The 27,601-nt window shown below is 42.7% G+C and overlaps 1 protein-coding gene across 1 annotated transcript in view; it reads left to right on the top strand.

Annotated features, from left to right (window-relative positions):
* CSMD2 (CUB and Sushi multiple domains 2) overlaps positions 1 to 27,601 on the top strand; it is a 916,375-nt gene that overhangs the window by 183,032 nt on the left and 705,742 nt on the right. The window lies entirely within an intron of this gene.

Raw genomic sequence — 27,601 nt, 5'->3', positions numbered from 1 at the left:
ATCTGCAAAGCATTTAAGGCTAAGTGTGTTTTTAAGTGTGGATTAAGAAAGTATGTTTTAGCACTACCTTTCGTGATTTTAGTTAATCCTTTGTGAGTCATTTGATTTTATACGGTGAGCAGCTTTATTACAATTTGTAGTTTGACCTTCTCTCAATTTTGTTTATTTATTGGTTTATGAACCCTACTAGTTTTATTTATTTGTTTTTTTGAGATGCTTTAATTTATTTTTTTGTTTACAAAAGGCAGGACTGTCCCGAAAAAATATCAATGTAGATGGCAACACTAAGCATGAGTTTCTGATTGACTGGAGCTGCGCCCTACTGGAGTGCAACCCCCTTACAAAAATACAGACTTGGCTGTACTTGCATACTCGGAAAACTGGAACAGTCAGGGTGTATGTACTTTGGCAGCAGGTTGACTTGCAGCTTATACTGGTATAACCCCTAACCCCACAATTGAAAAGCAACAGGGATTTATGTTAAACCGCTACTTAACTGAGTGCCTTAAATGCCTGTAGCATAATCTGCTTCGCAACAGGTAGGTTACGAATGTGTTATTAAAAATACATTTGCAACAGCTGAACCTTTTAAAAAAAATCTTTTCTTCAAATACTTAGATTTATGCAAAGATTTTTCAGATGAAAAGTCTTCTTCAAAACCTTGCATGTGTCTTTTACAACATTGCAAATATTACAGAAGAATTAGATATATATAAGTATTTTACTAAGCTGGGACTTTATTGTTGGCTAAATATTTAGGGATTTGAAATGCAGCAATAACCAGAGACATACAATGCCCTGCATGTACGGGTTAACTAATCAGATCTGGAAATCTGGTTCATCAACCCATAATAATAAATCCCCTTTTAATCATAGGTCGCCATGACATATGCAATGTCACAAATTTCATAAAAACTTTATATGATGACTGGAAAGAACTGTGTTGTGTGTGAAGGCAGAGACCGAGCTATCCTAATGATGAAGTGATTGTGTTATCTGCAATTCATTACTTGTACGTTTCTGTTTAAAAGTGGATCATTGTGTTTGCTAAACTGTTAGCTCAATTTGACATAGGCCGTTGTGTTTTCTTGTTTGTGTGTTTTTTGGTTTGTGATTGTTTGTATGTATGGCAGACAGATGGATAGATAGATAGATGGACGGACGGACAGATAGATAGAGAGACACAACATTAAACACATACAGTTTTATGTGTATATTTATATAATATCAAATTGATTTAATATTTTATCTATAATTGTGGGGAGGGGTATGCACCTTACAGAACTCAAGGCAAAGTCGCAGTCTGTACCATAATTCATACATTGTGCTTCCTCATGTCAAGGAGGATGTAAGCCTTATTGATTGCAGCTGTATACCTTCCACTATTAAGTAGCTTTAAATTAGACACATCGCTGGTAGTAAGATGGTATTAGCCTGGAGCACATACACACCAATGCTCACACATGAACAACTGGGTTACCAGCCAGCTGTCAACATAACATCAACAGTAACATAATAATAATGAATACAATTAAAAGTAACACAATCCTTTTTTTTTTTTTTTTTTTTACAAAAAGTCAATATTAAGGCAGCAAAGTCAGTGGAAGACCCAAAAACTTGTCTGGACCTGATTCACATTGCTTCCACTAGTACTAGATTCAAAGGACCGATTATTCACATTTGGATTGCCACTGTACAATCACTATTTGTTCCTCAATTATTTATGGTCTTTAATGGACTATATAGTTTTTCTCAAAGGTGGCAGTTTTCATTTAAAGTAGATGGGTATAAATCCATGGATTTTACTTCCTGGTTACACTATTAGAAAGTAAGTTGAGTTATCTAGCTTTACCCTAGGTCACAAATAACCAGTATAATAGAATGCCTAAAATAACCTAGCATTTATTATTATTATTAATAATAATAATAATAATAATAATAACTTATTTATCCAGGAAGGGTGCTTTTAAAGGGACACTATAGGGTCAGGAACACAAACATGCGTTCCTGACCCTATATTGTTTAAACCACCATTTAGGTGGCTTGACATTAGAGAGTCTCACTATTCCTTTTAACAACATTCTTGAGAAAGTCCACATTGGACTATAACGCATAAACGCCATCTCCTATGTATGCTGAGGGTATTCCTTTTTATTGTTTCTCACCGTGTGCTTGGCCAGGCTGCAATTTATTTTTGCACGGATCATCAAGTATGCCCTCTGAGGAGGAACTCTCTCCAATTTTATAACGGCAAATAACATCTATATAGTTCCTTTCCACCCCCCGGGATCTACACTTTATTGTACAGAGTATTTTCATACCCAGATCCTCCAGGGGAGATGACCTAACATATTTGGAATTGAAGTGCTATTTCAATACTTGCACTTTTTGGGTTCACGTTGTTCCTGTGCTGCTAAAAATCTCTATCCTTCTGTTATCACACCATTATCCCATCACAGAAAATACCCAGGAGTGGAATTGTCAAGGGGTGTTGTGTCTGGAGGATTTCCATTTAGCTTGGTGGGTATATTCACCCATGTGGACTGAACTACTAAGAAAAGGCTGGGGAATGTATTCATACAGCCATATTATCAGCTATATGTAGCCAGATTGGATGCATTGTATTTATACAAGTTCTTGCGGCTGAATGAGTTGTTTTTGTGCCAGCTGGTTATCTAACACCCTTAGAGGTGTACACATACCATTGTAGGATTCATTGAACGATGTATTATAGTTTTTCAATTATGTTGTAGCTAATACATATATTTTATGATTTGAAGTAACATTAACGAGACCACACAGTTTTCCATTTTATTTTAACTGCAGTTTAGTTAGTCACGGACTCTGACTGCTTTTTAAGTATTGTGTTTTATGTATATTTATTTATTATTGTCATTTTACTTTTTTATATCTTCCAGTATTTTATATTTGTTTATATGTTATCAGTTTTGTTTACTTTCTTTAAGTTAGGTTGATCAGCCGTTGGTCAGATAAGCCCATAATGGCTGTCGGTCCAAATAAAAAGTGAAAAATCAATATATATAATTAAAAAAATAATTGTTTCATTAAATGTAATATGTGTTTAAAAAACAACATAGACCTGGAAACATAGAAGCATAGAATGTGATGGCAGATAAGAGCCATTCGGCCCATCTAGTCTACCAAATTTTCATACTTTCATTAGTCTCGTATGACTTAAAACTATCTCACATCTGCTTGAACTCCCTCACTGTATTAACCTCTACCACTTTAGCTGGAAGGCTATTTCATGTATCCACTACACTCTCAGTAAAGTAATACTTCCCTATATTATTTTTAAACCTTTGCCTCTTTAATTTATTTATTTAATTAATTTTATATTTTTGCAGTGCAGAAGATTGGTACATACATGCATGAAGTACCCCGACGGCAATCCTCAAGCGTCATCACATGCTAACAATTAGGGTATTAAAGTTCACCTCTAATTTAAAACTACATCCTCTCATTGTGGCAGTTTTCTTTCTTTTAAATATAGTCTCCTCCTTTACTGTGTTGATTCCTTTTATGTATTTAAATGTTTCTATCATATCCCCCGTCTCTTCTATTCCCCAATCTAAACATGTTAAGCAGTGGCGGCTCTAGACTTTATGAGGCCTTAGGCAAAACTTAAACATGAGGCCCCCACTAACACCCAAAGTAAAAAAATTAAATAATAGGGGTTGCATTGTGTGCATAAGGTGCTGTAGTTGTATTGAAGGACAAGCTTGCAGCGCTGGATACAGAGAGCTAGTCTCTGTATTCATTGTTCAGAGGCTTGCAGTGTCGCGGCTCCCTGTGCCGTGGCATTGTGATCTCTCTGACTGTAGTTATAGCATAATATGCAAACGAACTTAATTTGCAATAAACAAATTTAATTAGCAAGTATGCCAATCGTTAATACACAACTGAGGGGTATGGTTACATAGCCTTGCATTTGTGTATACATCAGTGCCAGTGTGTGTATTTCTGAGTGTATCTGGCTTTGTCTACCTGTGTGTGACAGGGTTTGCATTGAGTGTTGCACAGTTGGAGGACAGGATTGTAAGGGTTTATGTGGTAGGGTGAGTGTGGCAGGGTGAAGGGGGTGAGTGGGACAGACTGATAAAGGACGAGTATGACAGGGTTGGGGGGTGAGTGTGACAGTGCAAGAGAAGGTGAGTCTGACAGGATTGGGGGGGGTTAATGTTATAGGGTAAGTGTGTCAAAGCAAGGGCAGGTGAGTTTGGTATAGTTGGAGTGGATGAGAGTGACAGGATTAGGAGGGGTTTTGTAAGTTTGGCTGGGTGTAGGGGGTGACAGTGTGTGGGGACTGAAAGTGTTTGTGAATGGTAATAGTGTATGTGTAGGGGTTGACAATGTGTGTAGGGGGTGTCAGTGCATGTGGTAATGTCATGATAGGGTATGGATGGGCAATGACAAGGTGTGCGGAGGAAGGCTGTGACAACGCGTGTGTGTGTGTGTGTGCTGGGGGAGTGTGTGTGGGAAGGCTGTGATAGGGTGGGTGTCGGGTGACAGGGTGTGGTGGGGCTGTGACATAGCAGTGGGAGCTGTGAGAGGGTGGGGGCTGTGAGAGGGCAGTGGTGGTAGGAGTGGTGTTACAGGGCAGGTGGTGGTAGGGGGGCTTTGACAGGGAAGTTGGCTGTGAAAGGGTAGGAGATGGCAGACTGTGACAGGGTAGGGGTGGTGGGGCGGCTGTGACAGGGTTGGGGTGGTAGGGGGGCTGGGGCAAAGGGCGATGGGGGCTGGAGCAGGTGGTGGTAGGAGGTGGTAGGAGGGCAGTGACAGGGTAGGGGTTGGTAGGGGGGCAGAGGTTGGTAAGGTGGCTGTGGCAGGGGGTCTGTGACATGACAGGGGTGGTAGGAGGGCAGAGGGTGACTGGGGTAGAGGGTGGTAGGAGGGCAGAGACAGTGTAGGGGGGCAGAAGGTGGCTAGGGTGGTAGGGGTCCTGTGACAGAGCAGGGGGTGGTAGGAGGGCAGTGACAGAGTAGGGGATGGTAGGGGGCAGAGGGTGGTAAGGTGGCTGTGGCAAGGGGTGGTTGGGGCAGAGGGCGGTAAGGTGGCTGTGGCAGGGGGTGGTAGGGGGCAGAGGGTGGTATGGTGGCAGAGGGTGGTAAGGTGGATTGGGCAGGTGGTGGTAGGAGGGCAGTGATAGGGTAGGTGGGCAGAGGGTGGTAAAGTGGCTGTGGCAAGGGGTGGTAAGGTGGCAGAGGGTGGTAAGGTGGCTGGGGCAGGGAGTGGTAGGGGGCAGAGGGTGGTAAGGTGGCTGTGGCAGAGGGTGGTAGGAGGGCAGTGATAGGGTAGGTGGGCAGAGGGTGGTAAGGTGGCAGAGGGTGGTATGGTGGCTGTGGCAGGGGGTGGTAGGGGGCAGAGGGTGGTAGGAGGGCAGTGGGTGGTAGGAGGGCAGAGGGTAGTAATGTGGATTGGGCAGGTGGTGGTAGGTGGCAGAGGGTGGTAGGAGGGCAGTGATAGGGTAGGTGGGCAGAGGGTGGTAAAGTGGCTGTGGCAAGGGGTGGTAAGGTGGCAGAGGGTGGTAAGGTGGCTGGGGCAGTGAGTGGTAGGGGGCAGAGGGTGGTAAGGTGGCTGTGGCAGAGGGTGGTAGGAGGGCAGTGATAGGGTAGGTGGGCAGAGGGTGGTAAGGTGGCAGAGGATGGTATGGTGGCTGTGGCAGAGGGTGGTAGGGGGTAGAGGGTGGTAGGAGGGCAGTGATGGGGTAGGTGGGCAGGGGATGGTAAGGTGGCTGTGGCAAGGGGTGGTAGGGGGCAAAGGGTGGTAGGAGGGCAGTGATAGGGTAGGTGGGCAGAGGGTGGTAAGGTGGCTGTGGCAAGGGGTGGTAGGGGCAGAGGGTGGTAAGGTGGCAGGGGATGGTAAGGTGGCTGTGGCAAGGGGTGGTAGGGGGCAAAGGGTGGCAGGAGGGCAGTTATAGGGTAGGTGGGCAGAGGGTGGTGAGGTGGTTGTGGCAAGGGGTGGTAGGGGCAGAGGGTGGTAAGGTGGCAGAGGGTGGTATGGTGGCTGTGGCAGAGGGTGGTAGGGGGCAGAGGGTGGTAGGAGGGCAGTGATGGGGTAGGTGGGCAGAGGATGGTAAGGTTGCTGTGGCAAGGGGTAGTAGGGGGCAGAGGGTGGTAGGAGGGCAGTGATAGGGTAGGTGGGCAGAGGGTGGTAAGGTGGCTGTGGCAAGGGATGGTAAGGGGGCAGAGGGTGGTAAGGTGCAGAGGGTGGTAAGGTGCAGAGGGTGGTAATGGCAGAGGGTGGTAATGGCAGAGGGTGGTAGGGGCAGAGGGTGGTAGGGGCAGAGGGTGGTAAGGGGGCTGTGGCAAGGGGTGGTAGGGGGCAGAGGGTGGTAAGGTGGCTGTGGCAGGGGGTGGTAGGGGGCAGAGGGTGGTAAGGTGGCTGTGGCAGGGGGTGGTAGGGACAGAGGGTGGTAAGGTGGCTGTGGCAAGGGGCAGAGGATGGTAAGGTGGCAGAAGGGCAGTAATAGGGTAGGTGGGCAGAGGGTGGTAAGGTGGCTGTGGCAAGGGATGGTAAGGTGGTAGGGGGCAGAGGGTGGTAATGGCAGAGGGTGGTAAGGTGGCTGTGGCAAGGGGTGGTAGGGGGCAGAGGGTGGTAAGGTGGCTGTGGCAGGGGGCAGAGGGTGGTAAGGTGGTAGGGGCAGAGGTTGGTAATGGCAGAGGGTGGTAGGGGCAGAGGGTTGTAAGGGGCAGAGGGTGGTAAGGGGGCAGAGGGTGGTAATGGCAGAGGGTGGTAATGGCAGAGGGTGGTAAGGGGGCAGAGGGTGGTAAGGTGGCTGTGGCAAGGGGTGGTAGGGGGCAGAGGTTGGTAAGGTGGCTGTGGCAGGGGGCGGTAAGGTGGTAGGGGGCAGAGGTTGGTAATGGCAGAGGGTGGTAGGGGCAGAGGGTTGTAAGGGGGCAGAGGGTGGTAAGGGGGCAAAGGGTGGTAAGGGGGCAGAGGGTGGTAAGAGGGCAGAGGGTGGTAAGGTGGTTGTGGCAAGGGGTGGTAGGGGGCAGAGGGTGGTAAGGTGGCTGTGGCAGGGGGCAGAGGGTGGTAAGGTGGTAGGGGGCAGAGGTTGGTAATGGCAGAGGGTGGTAGGGGCAGAGGGTTGTAAGGGGGCAGAGGGTGGAAATGGGGCAGAGGGTGGTAATGGCAGAGGGTGGTAAGAGGGCAGAGGGTGGTAAGGTGGCTGTGGCAAGGGGTGGTAGGGGGCAGAGGGTGGTAAGGTGGCTGTGGCAGGGGGCAGAGGGTGGTAGGAGGGCAGTGATAGGGTAGGTGGGCAGATGGTGGTAAGGTGGCTGTGGCAAGGGATGGTAAGGTGGCAGAGGGTGGTAAGGTGGTAGGGGGCAGAGGGTGGTAAGGTGGCTGTGCAGGGGTCACAAATACCTTGATAATAAATGTATTCCCTGGTGGTCCAGTGGGTACGCTTTATCCCGATTCCCTGGTGGTCTGGTGGGCTCCCTTCATGGTCTGCAGCTCCGCCGGGTGCAGAGCTGCAGACCACGTGGTTAGTCTAGTCTCGCGATCGCAGCCAATCAGAGCGTTGCCGTGGTAACCCGCGGCAACGCTCTGACTGGCTAAGATCGCGAGACCCCCTCAGTCTGCAGCTCTGCACTCGCCAGAGCTGCAGACAGGCTGGCTCTCTCCCGGGCAGGCATAGGAGGGGCCTCGCACCCGGCGGCATTAAGGGCAAGCCGCCGGTCCCCCTCCTGTGTCGGGTCCTCGGTCCCTGACCGAGGATCCGACATGTCACTGCCCTATGGCGATTTAGGCGGCCGCGAGGCCCCCATCAGTGCGAGGCCTTAGGCGGCCGCCTAAATTGCCTAATTAGAGAGCCGCCTCTGATGTTAAGATCCTTTAACCTTTCCTGGTAAGTTTTATCCTGCAATCCATGAACCAGTTTAGTAGCCCTTCTCTGAACTCTCTCCAAAGTATCAATATCTTTCTGGAGATACGGTCTACACTATCCAGTACTGTGTACAATACTCCAAGTGAGTGTTCTGTACAATAGCATGAGCACTTCCCTCTTTCTACTACTATTACCTCTCCTTTTCAACCAAGCATTCTGATAGTATTTCCTGCTGCTCTATTACACTGTCTGACTACCTTTAAGTCATCAGAAATAATCACCCCTCAATCCCTTTCCTCAGATGTTGAGGTTAGGACTCTATCAATTTTTTGTGATAATAAGTAATAATGTGATGGCAGTTTTCCTTTAAGTAAAAATGGAGGTAACCTTTCTATGTGTTCCTGCCATGGCACATTCAACTTTTTTTTAAATGATAGAGGGACAAGTGTCATTGTGGTTGTTCCTGCCCCCTAACTAATACCGATGTTTTCTTAAAGTAATCATTTAAATAAAGACACCAAGAATGTCCCCTCTTTCATACTCTATAAAAATCCTGAAAAGAAATTGGTGCATTTATAGAGCTCCTAGGTTGCTCTTCCTCACATGCTTTGAGGGCTCGCTACACTTACAGTAATTTTCTATGGGAAGCATTTGTTTAACTGAAAGACCATACGTGATGACGTTCTCTCAGGCAGAGTGGAGCTGTGGTGAGCAGACCGTCTGGCTTATAAATTGCCTCTTTTTTTCTGAAAGGGGGGATGGGCTGAATCAACTGGTGTTTACATAAATCCAGAATTATGAATAAATGTATGTATTTATTTATAATGCTGGAGTATTCCTTTAATGATAATTCAGAAAGGATCATGTTCTGTTATAGCCTGGGTAAATGTTGAACATTAAATAAGAAAAAAGAACGGTTGCTACACTCGGTTCAATCATAAACGTTATTATCTTTTATTGTTGAATGAGCATTTAACTTGAAGTAACTTGGCTTAACAAAAGACCTGTGTGTGGGTTGAATCATTGCAGCCATTCAACTGAATAAAAAGTCTTCTCGATATCCAACAGAGTGTCCAAGGCATTTTATTACAATACATAAGGTAAAATAGCCAGTACATTTACACAACAATAGCTTGAAAATGGCACACATTAGAAATTACACAAAAAAAAAAAAAAACACAACACAACAGAATTAGAAAATATAAATTTTTAAACAACAACAACAAACTTGCAAAAACTGCTGCAACTCCCATGCCCACCCCCTCACTTACCGATGCCATGCCGGAAAGCTTGTGCCGCGTACCAAATTATTTGTACAGCATGTGCTTGCCCAGCAGGCACATGCTGTACAGGACCCCAACTGCTATAAACAGGCTCTTTCACAGCTTGCTCCGAAGGAGATGTGGCCATGGCATATAACAGTGAGAAAAAGCTTGGATGGGGTGACATGTCAGCAACTTCCACATTTGGGCAGAACTCATTGCCGTTAGTTGCAAACACAGAGGATTTGTAGCACAGGAACATATCACATGTAGGTGTCTTTTTATTTTGTTTTACATTAATTTGGTAATTATTTTTGCATTTATATTCAAATGCATTTTAGAAATGATGCATTCAAAATTGGGCTTAACTCTAGCCTGGAATCACAATAAAACAATGATAAAAAAAAAAAAAATACCAATACAGTAACTCGCAAAATGTACAGTGTATACTAAAATATGTGTAGACTAAACAAAATGAAAATTAAATAAGGATGACAAGAAAGGAAAAAAAGAATGGAGAGCCTCCATAACAGGCACGGTTGGTATGGTCCTATGTATTTCCTCTCAGAATTGGTAGTGGTGTGAGGATTACAAATATGGTAACTTTGTCTGTATGGGGATTGAATATTAGAATTAATTGTCCACATGACCCTATATAGTCCTCTCAACTCCCACAAAAATATAATACGTTACAAATAGAGTACATGAGCACTTAATTTCCATTCATAAGGCTGTGAAATTGAGATTAAATATTTACGATAGGGTGGAGGTCCCACCATACCCATACTCAAGTAATAGTTAACACATAATTATTTTTCTCAAAACACATTCATTACCACCCATTCCTTCCTAACTATCCAGAGTGTTCCTGAGTTTTAAAAAAATATATATATCAAGCTCCTCCTCAATAGATCTAAAAATACGTAATTTTTTTTTTACAATTCTTTATTTTGTTTTTTCGGCAAAAAAGCAAGTACAGCATTATTGAGTCATAGAGAAACAATACGACTTTCGATCGGTGTATACGCACCGTATTAAGGGGGTGTATCAGTATACTACAGCGGGTCAGGTAAACAAACAGGTGGGGTACAGTGCAATCATACAATCTCACAGTTTGGAATGTATATAGGTTTGGTTGTGTGTTTTTTTCATGCAGAGTTACAGCCTGGATGTTATTGTTGGTTTGGGTTCAGGTGGTTGAGAGTTTTCTCATTCCCGAGTAGAATGGGGTGGTTTGCTTACATTTCTACCTTGTAGCTTCCAATGAGCTTGTCTTTTGTCAGTAGTTTTTGCGAGTTCATGGTGTCCCTTATGTGCAGCTATGTATTTTCGTCCGTGCACCTGGTATTCAGGATTTTTGTTTATGGTTCTGAGTCGATTTTGGGGACTGGCCATGAGTGTATTGGTAGGCTCTAACTGTGCCTTTTGTGGCTTCTTGTGCCTTTTTGGTTTGTTATGAGGTGTTCTGAGTGGGCCTTTGGGGGCCAGGTGTTAATGTGGGTGGAATATCATCTTTGGGGGTCCAGTTGGTTCAGTTTTCTAGGTGCTGCCGTAGTTTTTAAACCTCGTAGTGTTATCACTTGTGGAGTTTATGAGAGGCTGTCACCAAGAGTTAGGAAGGGTGTGTGTGGGGGGTGCGTGGGCAATGGCGTAGGGGGGGAGAGTGGTAGGCCTGTGAATTGGTGATGATGACCATTATAGGTGTTGCGTATTGATTTCTGCTTTAAAGGGGGTTCTGCGTGTGGTGCCAGCGCCTCGGCCCCGCCCGGAGCCTGGGCTTTAGTTAGGGGTCGGGAACTCGATCAGCCAAGGGTCCCATGTTTTGTGGCAGTGTTTTGTCGTGTCGTGTAGAAGGGCTGAGAGGTTATCCATTTTTCTGTTTCCTCTATTTCCTTTTTGATGTCTCCTATGGTTGGGACTGTTGCCACTCCCCAGTGTGATGCTATGGCTCTTCTGGAGGCTAGTGCTATATTGTCTATGAGCTTGTTTTGTGCTCGGGGTGTGTCTTTTAGGGGTTTAGATAGTAACCATGTCCAGGGGTCTTTCCCTATGTTTGTGTGTAAGATTTTGGAGGCTAGGTTTGTGATTTCTGTCCAAATTTGGGCTATTTGTTGGCATTCCCACCATAGATGGAGGTATGTCCCTTTTTGACCGCAGCCCGCAGGTCACTTGGGGATATCCTTATTTGTTTCAATTTTAGAGTGGGTTTTATAGAGTAGGGTGAGGTACCACCTCATGAGTGTCTTGTACGCCTGTTCTTTACGGTTGACGCAAATTGTTACTGTTGCTTTGGCTTCCTAAAAGTCCCCCCAAGTTCCTTTTCACTGTCCGAGACATATGTTAGTGTTGTGTCTGGCATTGTGCTGAGTAGGAGGGAGTTGATGGGTGATATCTGTCCTTTGTGTACTGGGTTTTGCATGGATGTATTTTTAAATGATGTGAGTGTGGTTTGTCCTGCTGCTTTGTAGGTGGCTGTGTCCAGGAAATTCCTAATTTGTATGTAGCGGAAGTAGTCGTGGGTAGTGAGTGGTGTGTTGCACGTTAGGTCTGTGAATGGGATTAGTTGATGGTTTTGGTAATACTGGTATATTCGAGTTAGGTCTTCGTAATGTGTGAAGTCGCGGGGGTCCATTACCGGTGTTCGTTTCGCAGTAGGTTAGGGGTGATGGATATGTAGTGAGTTTGTCCCAAATTTTGATGGAATTTGTGAGGGCCAGAGTTGGCTGTGGGGTTTTGGGTCTGGCTTGTTTCGGGAGCCAGATAGATAAAGATGCGGGAAGCTGTGTTGCGAATAAGGCAATTTGTCTGCTTTGGTTGTGGGTGGTTGGTGGTGTGGGTTGGTGCATGGATGATGTCTTTTTTAGTGCCGGGGACATGGTGGCATTGAAGTCTCCCCCTAGTATTTTATAGTGGGATAGGAATAGGGCTTGGTGTGCTTGCAGCAATTCCCAGAACAGTTTGTCTGGGGTGTTTGGTGCATAGATTGAGGTGATGGCGTAGTTGTTGGTGCCTGCATGGCCGGAGACCGTGATGAATCTCTCCTGGGGGTCTTTAACTTTCTGTTTTATGTGTATTGGACACGTCTTGCGCACCAGGATAGCGACCCCATTTAGTTTGCCTAGGGGTGAGTTGGCTGTGTGGCTTTCTCTATAGTGTCGGTTCAGAAGGGCAATGGTTTTGCTTGGGTAAAATGGGTTTCCTGTAGAAGTATCAAGTCTGCGCCTGTTCTGTTGGCCCACCTCATGAGTTGATGTCTCTTGGAGGCAGGGCCGTCTTTAAGGAGGGGCAAAAGGGGCAGCTGCCCCGGGCCCAGTTACTCATAGGGGCCCTAAGGCAGCTGCCCCATGGGCCCCCTGCAGCACCTGAGAATCAGGGGCCACAGCCCTTTAATACTGCTATGGACCGGGTCCCAGTAATATGTGGGTTGGCTGAATACATACTCACAGCCATAGACATTCTATGTGTATGCTCACAGCTAGTCCCCGCACACACTGCCCTGTGATCCCTTTTCTTCTCCGTGGCATGCTGGGAGGAAGGTCAGATCACTTCCTCCTCAGTGCCGCTGGGGAGTAGGCACACACCACATGGAGGCATTGTGGGGGAGAGGGACTGAGAAAGCTGATGGCAGACTCCCATCAGCCTGGGCCAGCAAGCTCTCACTGGACACCAGGGAAGCCACCCCTCTGTACCCAAAAGGTAAGGAGACAGGAGGGTGGCTAAATATGTTTTGTTTTTTGTTATGCTAATTTATGATATCACTTTTATTCAAGTGTTGGTGTTTGTAATGTAACACACAGGGAATAAGTACATGTTAAAAATCTTAGAAGAACCTCACAGTTCCCTATTAAATATAAATTTAAAAAGTATTTATTTTAACATTTTATTGCATCAAGTGTTATCAAAGGCTGTACACCATTTCCAAATGTCACTTTTGCCAAATTCTGGACCAGGGTATGTAAGTTGAGACATTATATTGGCCAAGGTTGCTGGGAGTTGCTGTCCAAGAGCTTTTAGAAGGCAGAGATTAAAATATGTAAATGTACACATATGTGTGTGTGTGTGTGTGTGTATCTGGCTGTGTTTATGTCCTTGTATGTGTCTGGCTGTGTTTGTGTCAGTGTGTGTATCTGGCTGTGTTTGTCTGTGTGTCAGTGTTTCTGTGTGTATGTATACCTGTGTATGTGTACTTGTGTGTCAGTGTGTATGTGTACTTGTGTGTGTGTTTGTGTGTGTGTGTGTGTATGTGTCAGCGTGTATAAGTGTGCATCTGAGTGTGTGGTAATGTATACATCCCAGCATTTTAATGCCAACACAAATACACTCCTACATTCCATCTCTAGCACTGTACATATACACCCCTGCATTTATACCTTTATGTATGTGTGTGTATCTCTGTGTGTGGATGTACCAGTGTGTGTGTGTGTGTATCAAAGTGCTTGTATCTGTTTGTCAAAGGGTGTGTATCCGAGTGTGTGTGTGTGTGTGTGTGTATGTGCCAGTATGTGTCAAGGTGTGAGCATGTGTCAGTGTGTTTATGTGTGTATCTGCGTATTAATGTGTATGTGTATATGTGTTACAGAAATCACACAACATGCAAACAGACCCCTGCAAACACAAACATTGCATACAAACACACCAGTTTGCTGAAACACCAATACTACACACAAATGTACAAATGTATTTAAAACACAACACTACATCCAAACACTCCCCTGCATGCAAATACAAACATTACATACAAACACATTCCTGTATTAAACCGCTAAAATTATATACAAACACCAACTCTACACACAAAAGTACACCTGCATTTAAAAGCCAACACTACAGACAATCACACATCCCTGCATTCAAACGCAAACACTACACACAAGTACACCACTGCATTCCAATGGTAACAGTACATTCAAATACACCCCTACATGCACACATACACTCTATAACATGCTGACATTCAATTGCACAAACACTGCTCAAAAATACAACCCTGCAAGGATGGTAGATCCCCAGCTGGCATAGCATCGCAGTTGTAGTATGACAGATGGGGATCTATATTTTCTTTAATCTTGTGCTACAGGGCAGGCCTGAAATTTTATTTTTTTTTGCACCAAGGCACTCTCTACATTAGTTTCTCCTCTGGGTTGGGGTGGAGGGAGTGATTGCATGCCCAGGGGGCCCAAGCAGATGCTTGCCCAGGGTCCAATCAATATTAAAGACGGCCCTGCTTGGAGGGGTGGTTGAGGCCCTCACAGCTTATGGGTATGCAGGTTATGTTGGCTGTCATATATTTAGTAAGGGTTTTAGTGGGGTGACCCTTGCCCATGCTTCCCAGCAATCGCAGAGGCAGCTAGCATGCCCCCTGTGGGGTTAGTGTGTGGGAAGAGGGAGAGTATGGATCAGGGGGGAGTGGGGATGGGTAGGTGTGGGGGGGTAGAGTTCGGCCTCCCAGCCCGAATATGGGGGGTTTGGATATAGGTGTGAAGACTCTGCCTGAGATGCCAGGGTGTGTGGGGTCGGAGGAAGAGAGAGCCCGGGGGGTTGCTCACCAAGTGACCCCCTGCCGGTCTGTTTCACGGATCTAAATTTCACGTAGTGAGTGGAGTTGTGTCTGTGGGACTGAGAGGGTGATCCTCTTCATTCCCATGGAGTATGTTGGGTTTTACCTTTGGGTATATGTGGGTTCATTTTTTTGGTATTTCAGGTGAAGGGAGGTATCCCTGTGTGTTATTCCAGTCCTCTTCGTTTGTGGGCAGCTTTTGGACCTCGGTTGATCATTTCCAAAAGTGTGTTAGCGCAGTTACAGGTGTGCACTTCGTGTAGGGCTGGGAGGCATAGTGGAGGAAATAGAATGTCTGCTGTGGCCTCCTGTAACATGCGACAGAGGTCTTGTTTCGTTAGCGGGGCTTGTTGTCCCTCCAATGCTTTGCTGCAGTCGGAGTCTGAGCCAGAGTCCTGTAGGCCTTGGCTTAAAGATGGCCGCCCCTGTTCTCTCTGGGCCTGGAACATCGTGGCCACCGATGGCATTAATTCCTTCTTTTTTTTCGTGCCCCCCATGATGTTGTTGGTCGGGTAAACCTGTGGGTGGCTACTGGCGTCTGTTTAGTGGCTGGATGCCTGGTAAATGTTCTGATTGTAGCTAGATGTAACTCCTGAGAGGGAGAGCAAGGGGCTCACGTGTCCTTCTGCATTGGTGGTCAGGCTCCGCCCCAAAATATTTAGATTTTTTATATTGTTTGAAGGTGTCTATTCTCTGTGCAAAAGGTTTCTAAGTATTGAAATAAAGTTTAGTAAAATGGCATGCAGGAAAGGCAAGATTTTTGTAAAAGCCACCTAGTACAAGCCATCTTTTTCTTCTTTTTCTTCTATTTCTTAATTAACAGTTCAGGGTAAAAGTTATACTCTGTTTGAATCTTGATTTATTGTGTATACAACACTGGAAAAATAATTTTCGTAGTCTTTATAAATTGATTATTTCAATTCGCTATTGTCTTTGTTTAAAGCATTTCTGCCTAGAAGCTCTTCAGCAAATACCCCCTCCTCCCCCTCAAGTAAAAAAAAAAATGCATGTTTTCCTATTTCCAGTGAATCCTCTCATTTAAGCTGGTTACAATTCTTCTTATGAAATATGCCCACCCCTGAATTTTGTTGAAAAACCTTAAAATATTTTGATCATTTTGTGCTGCATAGTATCGCTCTATCTGAAGGGTTATTGTTCTGATGTAGTACCAGTTCAGATTGCTTAGGAAATAAAACACCACCAATATTCTTTAGCAATCTTCCTTTTACTTTCACCAAAGAACACACACTTTCCTTCTCAGCCGTCTTTTAGCGGTAGGAGTCAAAGAGTGTAAGCTGGCACATCACGGTGACCTGTATCTTTCTGTGCTCTTTCTCAGCTCACACAATAGATTTGTGCTACAAGATGTTTGATCATCAAGTTTGACCAACATGTTTCCAAAGAACTGAGAGCCCTAGCGTCCTTTAAAGTAGCAGCCTGCCTGGCTGCAGATAATACGGTCTTTAAATAACAACAGCTCTGACGAACCTTTGGAGGATTCAAAATCCTTGCTTTTAATGGCTACAAAGTTTTGCCATTTTACCTCTCAAGTGCAATCCATATTAAAAGGATGCCTGCGTACTTTAAAAGACAAAAACTGATACTGTGTGAAAATTCTGCTAAAAGGTTTGCCCTCTCCCCATCACGTATTTCGGTATCTCGAGTCAAGATGTTCAGCACACAGGACAGCACAGAGTGTCACCTAAATATTACATTGCTAAATGGCTACAGGCAATCGGTTAGTCCTGAAACTTGCAATTCATAAAGTCTAACTCGATGGATAAAGCCGTTTACTGCTGTGCTGGGATTTTTAAATGTCTTCCTAAGATCGCATTAACAATTACAGCAGACAGAGATTGTGGTATGATTTAAAGCTTGCTTAATGGACCTTTCATAGGATCCAAAGCAGTTAGGCCTGCTTGGGAGCACATTAGAGAAAGACCTGATGCAATATACACTAGCTGCTTCCGAACATTAGATAAAAAGTTCCAGGAACAATTTGCTATTGGGAAGACACATCAACATAACAAGCTATTAGCTCCCTAGAGCAGAGAGTTAATAAAAATAGAGAATTAAGCATTATTACACATGAATACAACATTAAAAGGAATATTGGACAAATATTAAAGTACATATTGAAAAGTGAAATCCTTATTAATAACTATTAGGATTAAAACTAAGGCATGGGTATAGCAAGACGCTGGTAAAGGAAGTGAAAAGTGAGACATAATATGGAATCTTTAGAAACCATACAGTTAGGAACATTATAAAATTTTGTAAGTAAAATTCAGGGTATGTCCTTGACTTCTATGTTCTCTCCTATAGTTCTAGAGTTAATTTTTAGATTTTCTAAAGTTAGGAAAGTTAGGTAGACTATGGGAACACTTTCATCATTATTCATTAACGGACAGATGCTCCTGGTCTGGATTAGAACAAAAAATTTATATAATCTGGGAGCATTGAGGCAAGATTTGACAATGTCTGAACTTTGGCTTTCAGCATTTGAAAGGAAATGAATGCCAACCAGATTCCATCATACAAGATCAAGGCTATTTACCCACCGGTAGCACTAGCAGTTGTAAATCTCTGTCAGTGCGGGGGCTATCTAATCTGACATCTTGCCAGCTTCCACTAGCCAGCCCCAAAACCAAAAATAACAAAATAAAAACATATGGAAGTCAATATCAGGTCCATAAACTATAGGGAGAGCAAACTTTCACTCATGGGTTGGGCATAACTACTAAATCGTGAGCAGCCAGAGGCTGCTTAAATAATCAGAACTCATCACTTGTGTTGTGGGAAGAAGTATTACAAGATTGAGAATAAGGGGATGCCTGTCTCCCCTACCCCTACCTATGAGTATTAGATGGGGGCCCATCAATAAAACAGGACCTGTCAGTGGTGCCGTCATGCATCCCAATACCTGCTGTAATAAAAAAAAAGCTAGCCCCCTCCCCCCTTGTAGTCCACCTGGCACTTTTGCATACATTCTGTCTGTCCTGCCCTATGCTCTAAGCCCATGAGGGTGTGTGAGGGTGTATTCCACAACATTTAAAGAATAACTAAAAAATTAATAACCCTAGCTGTAGTAGAACTGCAATGCCCATGATACTCAGGCTTTAGTGAATAACTCTGTTTAGGATTAAAGGGCCACTATAAGCAGCCAGACCACTTCAGCTCAATGAAGTGGTCTGGGTGCCAGGTCCAGCTAGGATTAACCCTGCCTGCTGTAAACATAGCAGTTTCAGAGAAACTGCTATGTTTATAATAGGGTTAATCCAGCCTCTAGTGGCTGTCTCATTGACAGCCGCTAGAGGCGCTTCTGCACTTCTCACTGTGATTTTCACAGTGAGAAGACGCCAGCATCCATAGGAAAGCGCGGCTCTTGCCTCGCATGCGCATTCAGCCGATGACGGCCAAAGGAGGAGGAGAGTCCCCAGCGCCGAGGGAGCCCGGCGCTGGAGAAAGGTAAGTTTTTAACCCCTTCCTCCAACTTCAGCCCAACGTGAGGGGGGCCATGAGGGTGGGGGCACCATCAGGGCACTATAGTGCGAGGAAATCGAGTTTGTTTTCCTGGCACTATAGTGGTCCTTTAAGTGCATTGATCTCAGCCTATCGATTTCACTGGTTTACAATGTGATTGCCTCATTTCAAACAATATAGGTAAGCATATGTAGGTCAATTTAAAGTGCTTCTTAAGAAAGCTTCAAAGACAGAAAGAATAATACGTTTAGCACATCATTATTTTATTAATCAAACATACTATTTAAAATATCATACTAAATAATAAACTCTCACTTAAACAGACTATATATTGATAAGGCACTCTTTGTCCTGTTAGTGTGACATTTATTAAATGTGGCACTGTAATTAACTGTAGTATATGCATATTTAGAATGTATATCCTACTAACTACTACAGATCATGATAAAACAATTAAACCATATTAGCAGGACAATACTGACAGAAGACGGTATAATGTATCTTCCATCTGCATAGCAATGATGTGCCAGCAACAAATACGAAGCCATTTGACTTATTAGCTCTGTGTAATAGGCCCAATGTGTCTGTTACAATTCTACCAAAGCACATATTGCCTTTTATCTTTTCCGCTGTGTGTATGTAGCTATGACAAGAAATGATTCTATAATGATCACTAACCTTGAGACCACAGATATATGTGGAATATATTTCCCATGATGCTCAGCAACCCTGTAGGTTTGTCTTTACAGTACAAGAATCTTCTCACTTTTGTATCTACTCCGAGTGTTGCTGGTCGAACTTCTTTCGATCTCCAAATGACTTCTTGCAAGGCACAGCGTGTTATTTTTAGCTCTTACGTAAATATAATGATCAGTTCTAAAGTAAGCCTGTTGATTGCAGTTAACTCATTACTGGAAGCCTCCAATGTCAAACTGCTGTTGACTAAATTTTCTCTGATGTTCAACCTCTTAGAGCAGCTGGTGGAAACCATAGTGTTCATAAAGTGGAGTGCAAAAGTGTTGCCATCGCTAAACTAGGATATTGTTAATTAATTTGCTTTCTTAAGATTAGAGCTAAGTGTACTAATTATTTTCTGAATTCAAAAAAAAGGTTCAAAATAGTTTCTCAATTAAGTTTATTAGCCACGCTATAAATTGTGATGAATTACTGTTTTATTGGATATTTTTCTAAAATTTTCCTTGCCTACTCTCTACCGTACGGGTGCCCAAAAGGTAGATCCCCAGATGTTTTAAACCTACAGCTTCCATGATGCGTTGTCATTCTAAAAGCATTCTTAAGGCATGTAAAGCATCATGGGACTTGTAGTTCTACAACATCTAGGGATCTATCTTTTGGGCACCCCTGCTCTGCAAAATGCACCCCGATGTATTACACGCAGAGCTAGATTTGAAAGAATCAACAGGACTCTTCTCACTGGCAGTAGAGTAGTTAATTTACTGAGCCATTAATATTAGCCAATTGAAAACAAAGCAATTCGTTCAGTGACCTTTCAGAACAGCGATCGCGTACATAATATACATCGAGTCTTGTATTGTGTGCACTCATTGTATTGATGCGCTTATTAAAAACAGCTTAATTAGTAACTGGCTGGGCGTACAGAATGATGTTAAAACCAGCTAAGGTAAAGTGATATGGGAAAGCAATGGCACTCGTCAGTCCAAGTATCAATGAGGGACAGAGTTCAGGGTTATGTTCTGGTGTTTGCGTCTTGACAGCAAGCAGTATTTCTCGCAGGCTAAACTGCAGCAATCATGTCACCATTGCTGGAACAAACTTATGTGCTGTGGGTGGCTGAGATGCCTTTTCTCTGGTTGTGATTTACTAAGCAGTGAAAAGTTGGAGAGTAATAATTCTAATACCATTCTGTGCAGCATAATTTTCAAGATGAAAAATAGACAACACACAAAACCATATGAAGATTTTCTTCCTGTCTCTCTGATATATAAGGAATCTTCAACTTAGCCTTGTTTTCTATACATCAATTGTTTCTTATTAGGTACATGCCAGCACTTATTGGGTGGTCCATCCGTCCCACCATCTGCAGTAAAAATGATCAAGTTCTAATTAAGCAAAATTCTGCAAGGACTTCTGGTCTTGTCTTTGCACAAAAAGGTCAGATTTGTAGTAAAAAAAAATCCCAAGTGTTTTGGAAATACTCACAAAGCGTGAAGTTAAAATCATTTCTGTCTCGCTTAACAAATGGACCTTGAACAAAGAAATCAAAGCTCTTGCATGTCATCAAAATTTATTTGGCCCCCCGGCATAAAAAAAATGATTTATAAAATTAAGCTTGACATTAAAAAAACAAATGTTGCCTGCCTTTGGAGTGGCTCACTAATGCTTTTAAAGAACAGAGTGGATATACACACAATTACTTTTGTGTTGCAGATTCATTGCCGTTATGAAATCACATTATCCCCTTCTTAAATATGTTTTGCTCTTTTTATTGGGGTTAATTAATTGCCAGTATTGTCACTGCTGATTATGTCTTTGTGAACATGACATCCCTGCTGTGTTTATGGTACGGCAAGACAAGAAGGCCAAAAAAGCAGAAACCTTTAATTTACCCATTAAAAGGAGCATTTTGTTAGTGCGTTATAGTTTGGTGCAGACCCATGTGAGAAGATTTTAATTTTTTTTTCAAAGTTTATTACATTTAAGGAAACTTGCAAAATTAAGCCCTGTGCTCAAACTTCCACTACTCCTGGGTGACAGCAATGACTATATTACACATCAGCCTCAATACATACAATAAAAACCAAAGAAAAAGATAAACTGTGCACTGTCTAAAATCTCTATAAACATTTAAATAACTGGTGTCTTTTTTAGTAACACGTTAATGGTCATTAAAGGGAAACTCCAGTGCCAGGAAAACAATCTGTTTTCCTGGCACTGCAGGTTCGCTCTCCAGCCCCCAATCCCCGGTTGCTGAAGGGGTGTAAACCACTTCAGTAACTTACCTGAGGCAGCGACGATGTCCCACGTCGCTGCTCCTCCCTCCGTGCCGCTCCTCCTTCTGACTGTGTCGGCCGGTGGGCGAGACTGAACCCGCCCACCGGCCGGGGAGATCTAATGTGCATAGCGCTCCCCATAGGAAAGCATTGAAAATATGGGGAAATGAGCGACGCTGGAGGTCCTCACACAGCGTGAGGACGTCCAGCGACGCTCTAGCACAGGTTTCCTGTGCTAGTAACCAGGAAGTGCCCTCTAGTAGCTGTCTAGTAGACAGCAACTAGAGGTGGAGTTAACCATTGCAAGGTAATTATTGCAGTTTATAAAAACTGCAATAATTACACTTGCAGGGTTAAGAGTAGTGGCAGTTGGCACACAGACCACTCCAATGGGCAGAAGTGGTCTGGGTGCCTGGAGTGTCCCTTTAAAGTGTAAGCTAACCTGCCACATCAAGGTAAAACTTCTCAGTAAACCAGGACTAACAATTCACCTTGCTGCTTTTAGCTAAAAGGTGAAATCTCTAATGAGAAAGAAGGGGATATTTCCCCAAACCCTACACCTTTATTAAATTAACTCTATAGGCACCCAGACCACTTCAGCTTTTTATAAACTGCAATAATTACCTTTCTTAACTCCACCTGTAGTGGCTGTCATCCTCGCACTATGCATGAGGACAGCCAGCATCATGTAAAACCCTATAGCAAAGCATTATACATGCTTTCCTATGGGGGAAATACTAATGCAAGCATGGCCATTGCCGGGCATGCACATTAGGTCTTCCCCGCTTGCTCACAGTGGCGGGGGACATCGGAGCTGGACTCAAGTAAGTGACAGAAGGGGCTGGGTGGGACTTTGTTTTCCTGTCACTATATTTCCCCTTTATTAGGCCAGCAACACATGGCTGTGTAATACAAAAGCAAATACATACATACAAAACAAAGCCCTGTGCTCACACTCCCACTACTCGACAATGTTTACCGCGCTTGTGTAGGGCCTAGTGTTATAGTTGCTTTTTAATCCAGCCATGAATATCCGCTTCTGAAAGCATCGTTTCTAAAACTGCTGTATCATTTTTTTATACAAACCATAGATGTGTTGGGTGTTTTTTTTCTGCTCACTTCCAATTAAAAGTGCTGGCCACATTCCTTGCTGGAAAACACGTATCACTAAATTGCCTAGAGCCCCGGCACAAGGCAAACATGCGTTTCAAAGATAAATTAGATACTTTGTAAAGTTGCTGCATTTTGCTGGTCTCTGGTTTTTGAAATGTAATTGGTTTGCAGTCACATTCAATGGAAGGATTTAGCAAAAAGATACATTGCCTTGCTCAGAAATGTATCGCTGACCCCCCCACACACAACGAAAGCGGTAGAATCAATTTTTACAATATTTTCATTAATAGGTCGGTCTCAGAGTCCACTAATGATCTGTGTGTCACAGATTTTTTTTTTTTATATACTTTTCTGTTACAAATACCTCTTTTCAAAATCTGTCTGGTAAAATGACACCTTCTTAACATTTCGAGATATGTGTTTAATCCAAGCAGGAATAAAAATTGCCTTTTACAGAAATCTGAGCTGTACAGATTTCTGTAGCAGGCTCATTAGCCTAAGCGAAAACTAGATTTCTTGTCCTGCCATCTTCACCCGATGGACGTACTTTTAACATTTTCGTAAGTTGACATTTGGGGAACAGACTATAAGGTTTGAAAACACTAATTTTCTTGTCGATGGATGACTAAATCCAGTATTAGTATCCGAAGGAATCTAAAATACGTGTTTAATCAACAAGAATTTGCAGGTATTTTATAGGAAAATTATATATGGCTCAGAGCAGTATTAAGCAAAACATTTTTCGTGCATTTGACCACCTTCTTTTGCGATGAGATAACTATCTGCAAAAACATAGCAGATAGACTGATTCGGCATTGATAGTGGAATTAATACCAAAGAGAAGTACAGCACCAGAAAAAAGGTAGGTTGTGGGACAAAAATACCTGAATGAATCCTATTAGCTAAATTTTTAGTTAACAGTAAAAAGTATGGAGTTGGCATATTTCCTTTTTTTAAGTCTATGTGGTCGTTGCCCTGACTTTATATGCACTTTAAACTGTGGAGTTGTTTGTCCATGACATTTGCATCCAATTTGCATATATTCTGCTCAACACGGCAAAATAGCACTGTTGCTAGGCTTTGTGAGATAAGGCTGCTAGGACACACATGTTGAGCACACTGGGCTAATTGCACACTTTCTGGTATGCTGTCTGGCAAACAAAGCGGTCAAGAGCAAGGATGCATAATGTAAGAGAAGTGAGAATTAATATGTGGCCATGGCACAAGGTATAGGAGAATGTGTTACTCAACTCACCTTTTGAGTGGTTATTATTACCTCTGTGGGGGGTATAAATGCTATTAGTATGCAACCCTTGTCATTTGCATGAAATCAGTGTAATGTGCCCATAGGAAATTAGGGTCACACTTTCTACATGAAAATAACATCCTACACTAAATTATATTTTGCACACAAAAACAACTCACTCCGATTTTCCGTGTTTTTTTATTTTTTATTCATAATCTTTGAGCTTTCTTTGAACCAAAAGGTGGGAAAATGTTCCGATCAGTGTACTCCAAAATATATACATAATACTATATTATGTATATATTATGCAGTACACTGATTGGCCCAGTTTCGCTCCCTTTAGGCCAGATGGATTTTTTCCAAAATCATCATTTATTTTCAGAAAAGAAAAGTTTAGCCAAAAAAAAAAAAATTCTCACTGTGCTCAAGTCTATCTAGTAATCATGTTCCTCTTCACACAGAGATCTATGGAGATATCTGCATGTTTACTCTTCCATGAAGCACTAGAGCTATTCATGGTAATGACCATTCCTTACAGGAATGCAAGACATTGATATATGTGCTGAATGGCAAGATTCCGGCTTTACAGTTTGCCTCATCATTTACAAAACCTTGGTATTTATTTGCATTACTAAGACAGTATATTCACATCCCCTTTTAAATCCTAGCTTAAAGGGACACTGCAGGCACTATACCTGCTTCATCTCATCAAAGCAGTTATAGTTTATGGAACCTCCTGGTGCCATCATTTAATTCAGCATTAAACTGTTTTTAATGTTTTTGTGTTAAAGGAGTATTCACAGCATTCCTTCCTCTGTGTGCTCCTTGTGCTAATGAGGAATAATGGGCTAATGATGAAGTCATTGGGCGGCTGTGGATGTGCGAGCCACAGCCACCATAATAATTGGTATGGATAGAAGGAAGTTTGCAATCCTTGTCTTATCCATGCCTACAGTAACGACAGGCTGTGGCTGTTAACCTGCTAGAAATTGGTTTAACAATGGGTAGACAGACATTGCCAGGGGACTCCAGCACTATAATTAATTAAATAAGATGAAACAGTTACAGTACCTAGAGTGTCCCTTTAACAAAGGAGGCACCATTATAACATGTTGATTTAAATTGTAAGAAACCTATAATGCTGTTAAGGTTTGCTGTTTCTTTCTGTCTCCCTGCCTGTCTAGTTGTTAATATGTCCACCTCTCTGTCTTTATATATATGTAGCACATAAATAATCCAAGACTTTATGTGTATCTATAGTCAAATGTGGTTTTGATTGCCAAGATAAATGCACGGCTTTCAAATATACATTTATTGTAGAAGAAATATATCATGAATAAATCTATAAGAATCAAGACAGATTTGACTGCAAATTTTAAATGCATTTATTATTAAATGCATTCAATATTAGCTGAAGAATATTGTTTAACATAAAAGCCAGATAATCTAGAGTCCTTTATTACCCTACACACGACTCATGCAGAGCTGAATCATTGTACAATTTTATATTTTTTGTCCTGATCCACTGTCTGAAATGGAAATATATATCACAAATATGGAAAAGAAATCTGGAATATCATCCAACCATAAGATCAAATAACCACAGAACGATTAGGATCCCACAAGGCCCTAGGCAGATTAATGTTTTGGGGGGCCCTATTATGATGTTATAGTGATGGTGAGTGTGGCCAAACAAATGCACAGTTCTGGGTCCCCTGTGTATCTCCTTCACTTTAGGAACCCTGCACCCTAGACAGCATTAATCCTAGTTTAATCCTGTTCTACAAAGAATGAGGGCATTATTAAAATATAGTTTATGTTTTAAAACTGTATCATGCCATATGGTAACAGTATAGTCTGGGTAGCTTGCTATTAGTATAGGAATCACTTAGTGCATTTTATATCACCATCAAAAGGTGACTTTGGGGTTTGGTTCCTAAATGTGATACAGTGGGAATCACACATTTCGTTAAAGGTTATTTACTAATGTGAGATTTGTACTTAATTTAAGTGACTTTTAAATTATAGACCTAGATAGCCAAACTGGAAACATTGCTGACTCGGAGAATTTTTGCTCTTCAGCTATTATACCTTTAAAGTTGAAATTCACTTTGAATTTACTTAAAATTTCCGACAATTTTCCCTTTTGTGAATGACCTGGAAATGTCCAATTCATACACTGAAGCAATCCAGGTGGTTGCCAGTCTCATACTTATAAGAACTCTTAACCATTTACTGGTGCCCTGTCGTCTAAAAGCATTTACAAAATCTATCTAACAGCCTTGATCTTCAGTATTGCAGATGGATGAATGCCCAGGGATATTTTTGATGTTTGTTAAAGAATATATTTTTACTGTATGGATGCTGTTAGCAGTATTGTTAAAATTTGCTTTTTTCCTTCATTATTCATCTTCTTATGGTATGAGAAGGAGCAGGGGTAGAAAGGTCTCGATGCACACTCACAGAATAACCATAGGACAAGGGCAGGAAGGGTGAAAAGCCTAGGGCCATTGGATCTTGTGGTCAGGTCTTGGCTGCAGTGTCTGAGAAACCTGTAGTTACACTTCTAAATAAGAAGTGCCAATAATGATAAGAGCATAAACAAAAGTAGTTAGTGTCAGTATAAATATTATTCCTAAAAGTTATTAGCCTGGGAAATGGATGGCCAAATGTGGACCTCCTGGAGTTGCCATGGTGTGTTGGCTGCTCTATGGCTGGGAAGATATCATGAAAATTATGCTTGTACACCAGTAAGATCCATATTACTCACCATGTGGCACAGGAGGTCAACTAGTGTCTGGGCTGTAAAAAAAGAGCCCTGTGGATCCCTGGCTTGTTCTGGACCTCTGGTTTTGTCTGTGGGGGAGGAGTCCTTAAAACCAGTAGTGAGATCAATAGATCTCCCTGTTTGGCCATGTGCCCTCTCACCTGCTAGATTGAGCGTTGCAGATAACTTTAAGAGCTCCCTGACAGTTCTCTGGTGCTTCTCAATGATCACAGCCAGTGCTCTAAGTCATTGACTGAGCACTGGCACAATGTGTCCCACAAGACCACCCGAAAGCCAGGTCTTCATTCACTGAACTAGTTCAACAGGGAACCAACTCCTCAGTTCACCCAACACTGGGCAAAAGGCAAGAAGAAGGGGAGCCAATTAAAATATTACCTACATACGCTCAGTCACTACACACATAAGGCTCAGCCACACTCAGACTCTCTTTCACAGACACACAACACACAGACTTCTCTACACACAAAATTTAGCCTTCATACACAATGTGAACCATTAGGTGGAGAAACTGTATTCTAAGAATTCTCTAGACCATCTTCTAAAAAAGCAGCATGTTTCATGTCTTTATGTGCCATGGAAATCCAACTGTAAATATGTATATCCTCTGGATTTTCTCTCCTTTTCCTTTTGGTGGCAAACCATGAAACCATCTATAGACTCTATTGGACTCCAACGCTACTTCTGTTCTGGGCTGATATGCTAAAGTAGAATTCTTACTTCTGCATTGACAAACTAACTCATACTATGTTTGGATTTGATTAATTGGCTGAGAGCCAACTCTGAAATCCCTGTGTGTGGGTGGCAACTAGCATGTTGCAAATCAAATGAATTTGAACAGCAGAAACCTTAATTTAATTATATCAGAATTACTGATAGAATAAAGTAATACAGATAGGGCAAACAAAATCTCCCGCATGAGTATCCGCATGCCACAAATGCAAGTTTAATGTGTTCATGTATCTTTTAAGAAAAAAGTACATCGTAGGGAAGGTTCTGTATCACATTTGCTTATATCTCACCCCTCTGTCTTGGGTTGGACTCCACAGATAGATACAATCCCTAAACAGGTAAATTAAACTACATGAAGAATGGATCCAAGTATATGGATCCAAGTATTTCTACGCTATATTTCTACGCTATATATAAGCAATTCTAACCCTTAGTCTGGTCCTGAATCCTGAATCAGTTGAATATTATCTAGTTATAGACTTACCACTAAAATTAATTAAAGTGCATTTGTCATTGTTCTGGAATCTACACATTGAAAATCACCTATAACATGTGTTAACCTTTTTTTCTATAAGAGTTATATGAAATTGTTTTGATAA

The sequence above is a fragment of the Pelobates fuscus genome, chromosome 1 (assembly GCF_036172605.1).
Source record: "Pelobates fuscus isolate aPelFus1 chromosome 1, aPelFus1.pri, whole genome shotgun sequence".
Taxonomy (NCBI): domain Eukaryota; kingdom Metazoa; phylum Chordata; class Amphibia; order Anura; family Pelobatidae; genus Pelobates; species Pelobates fuscus.
Note: the sequence above shows the minus strand (reverse complement) of the source record. Positions and strands in the feature narration are given on the sequence as shown.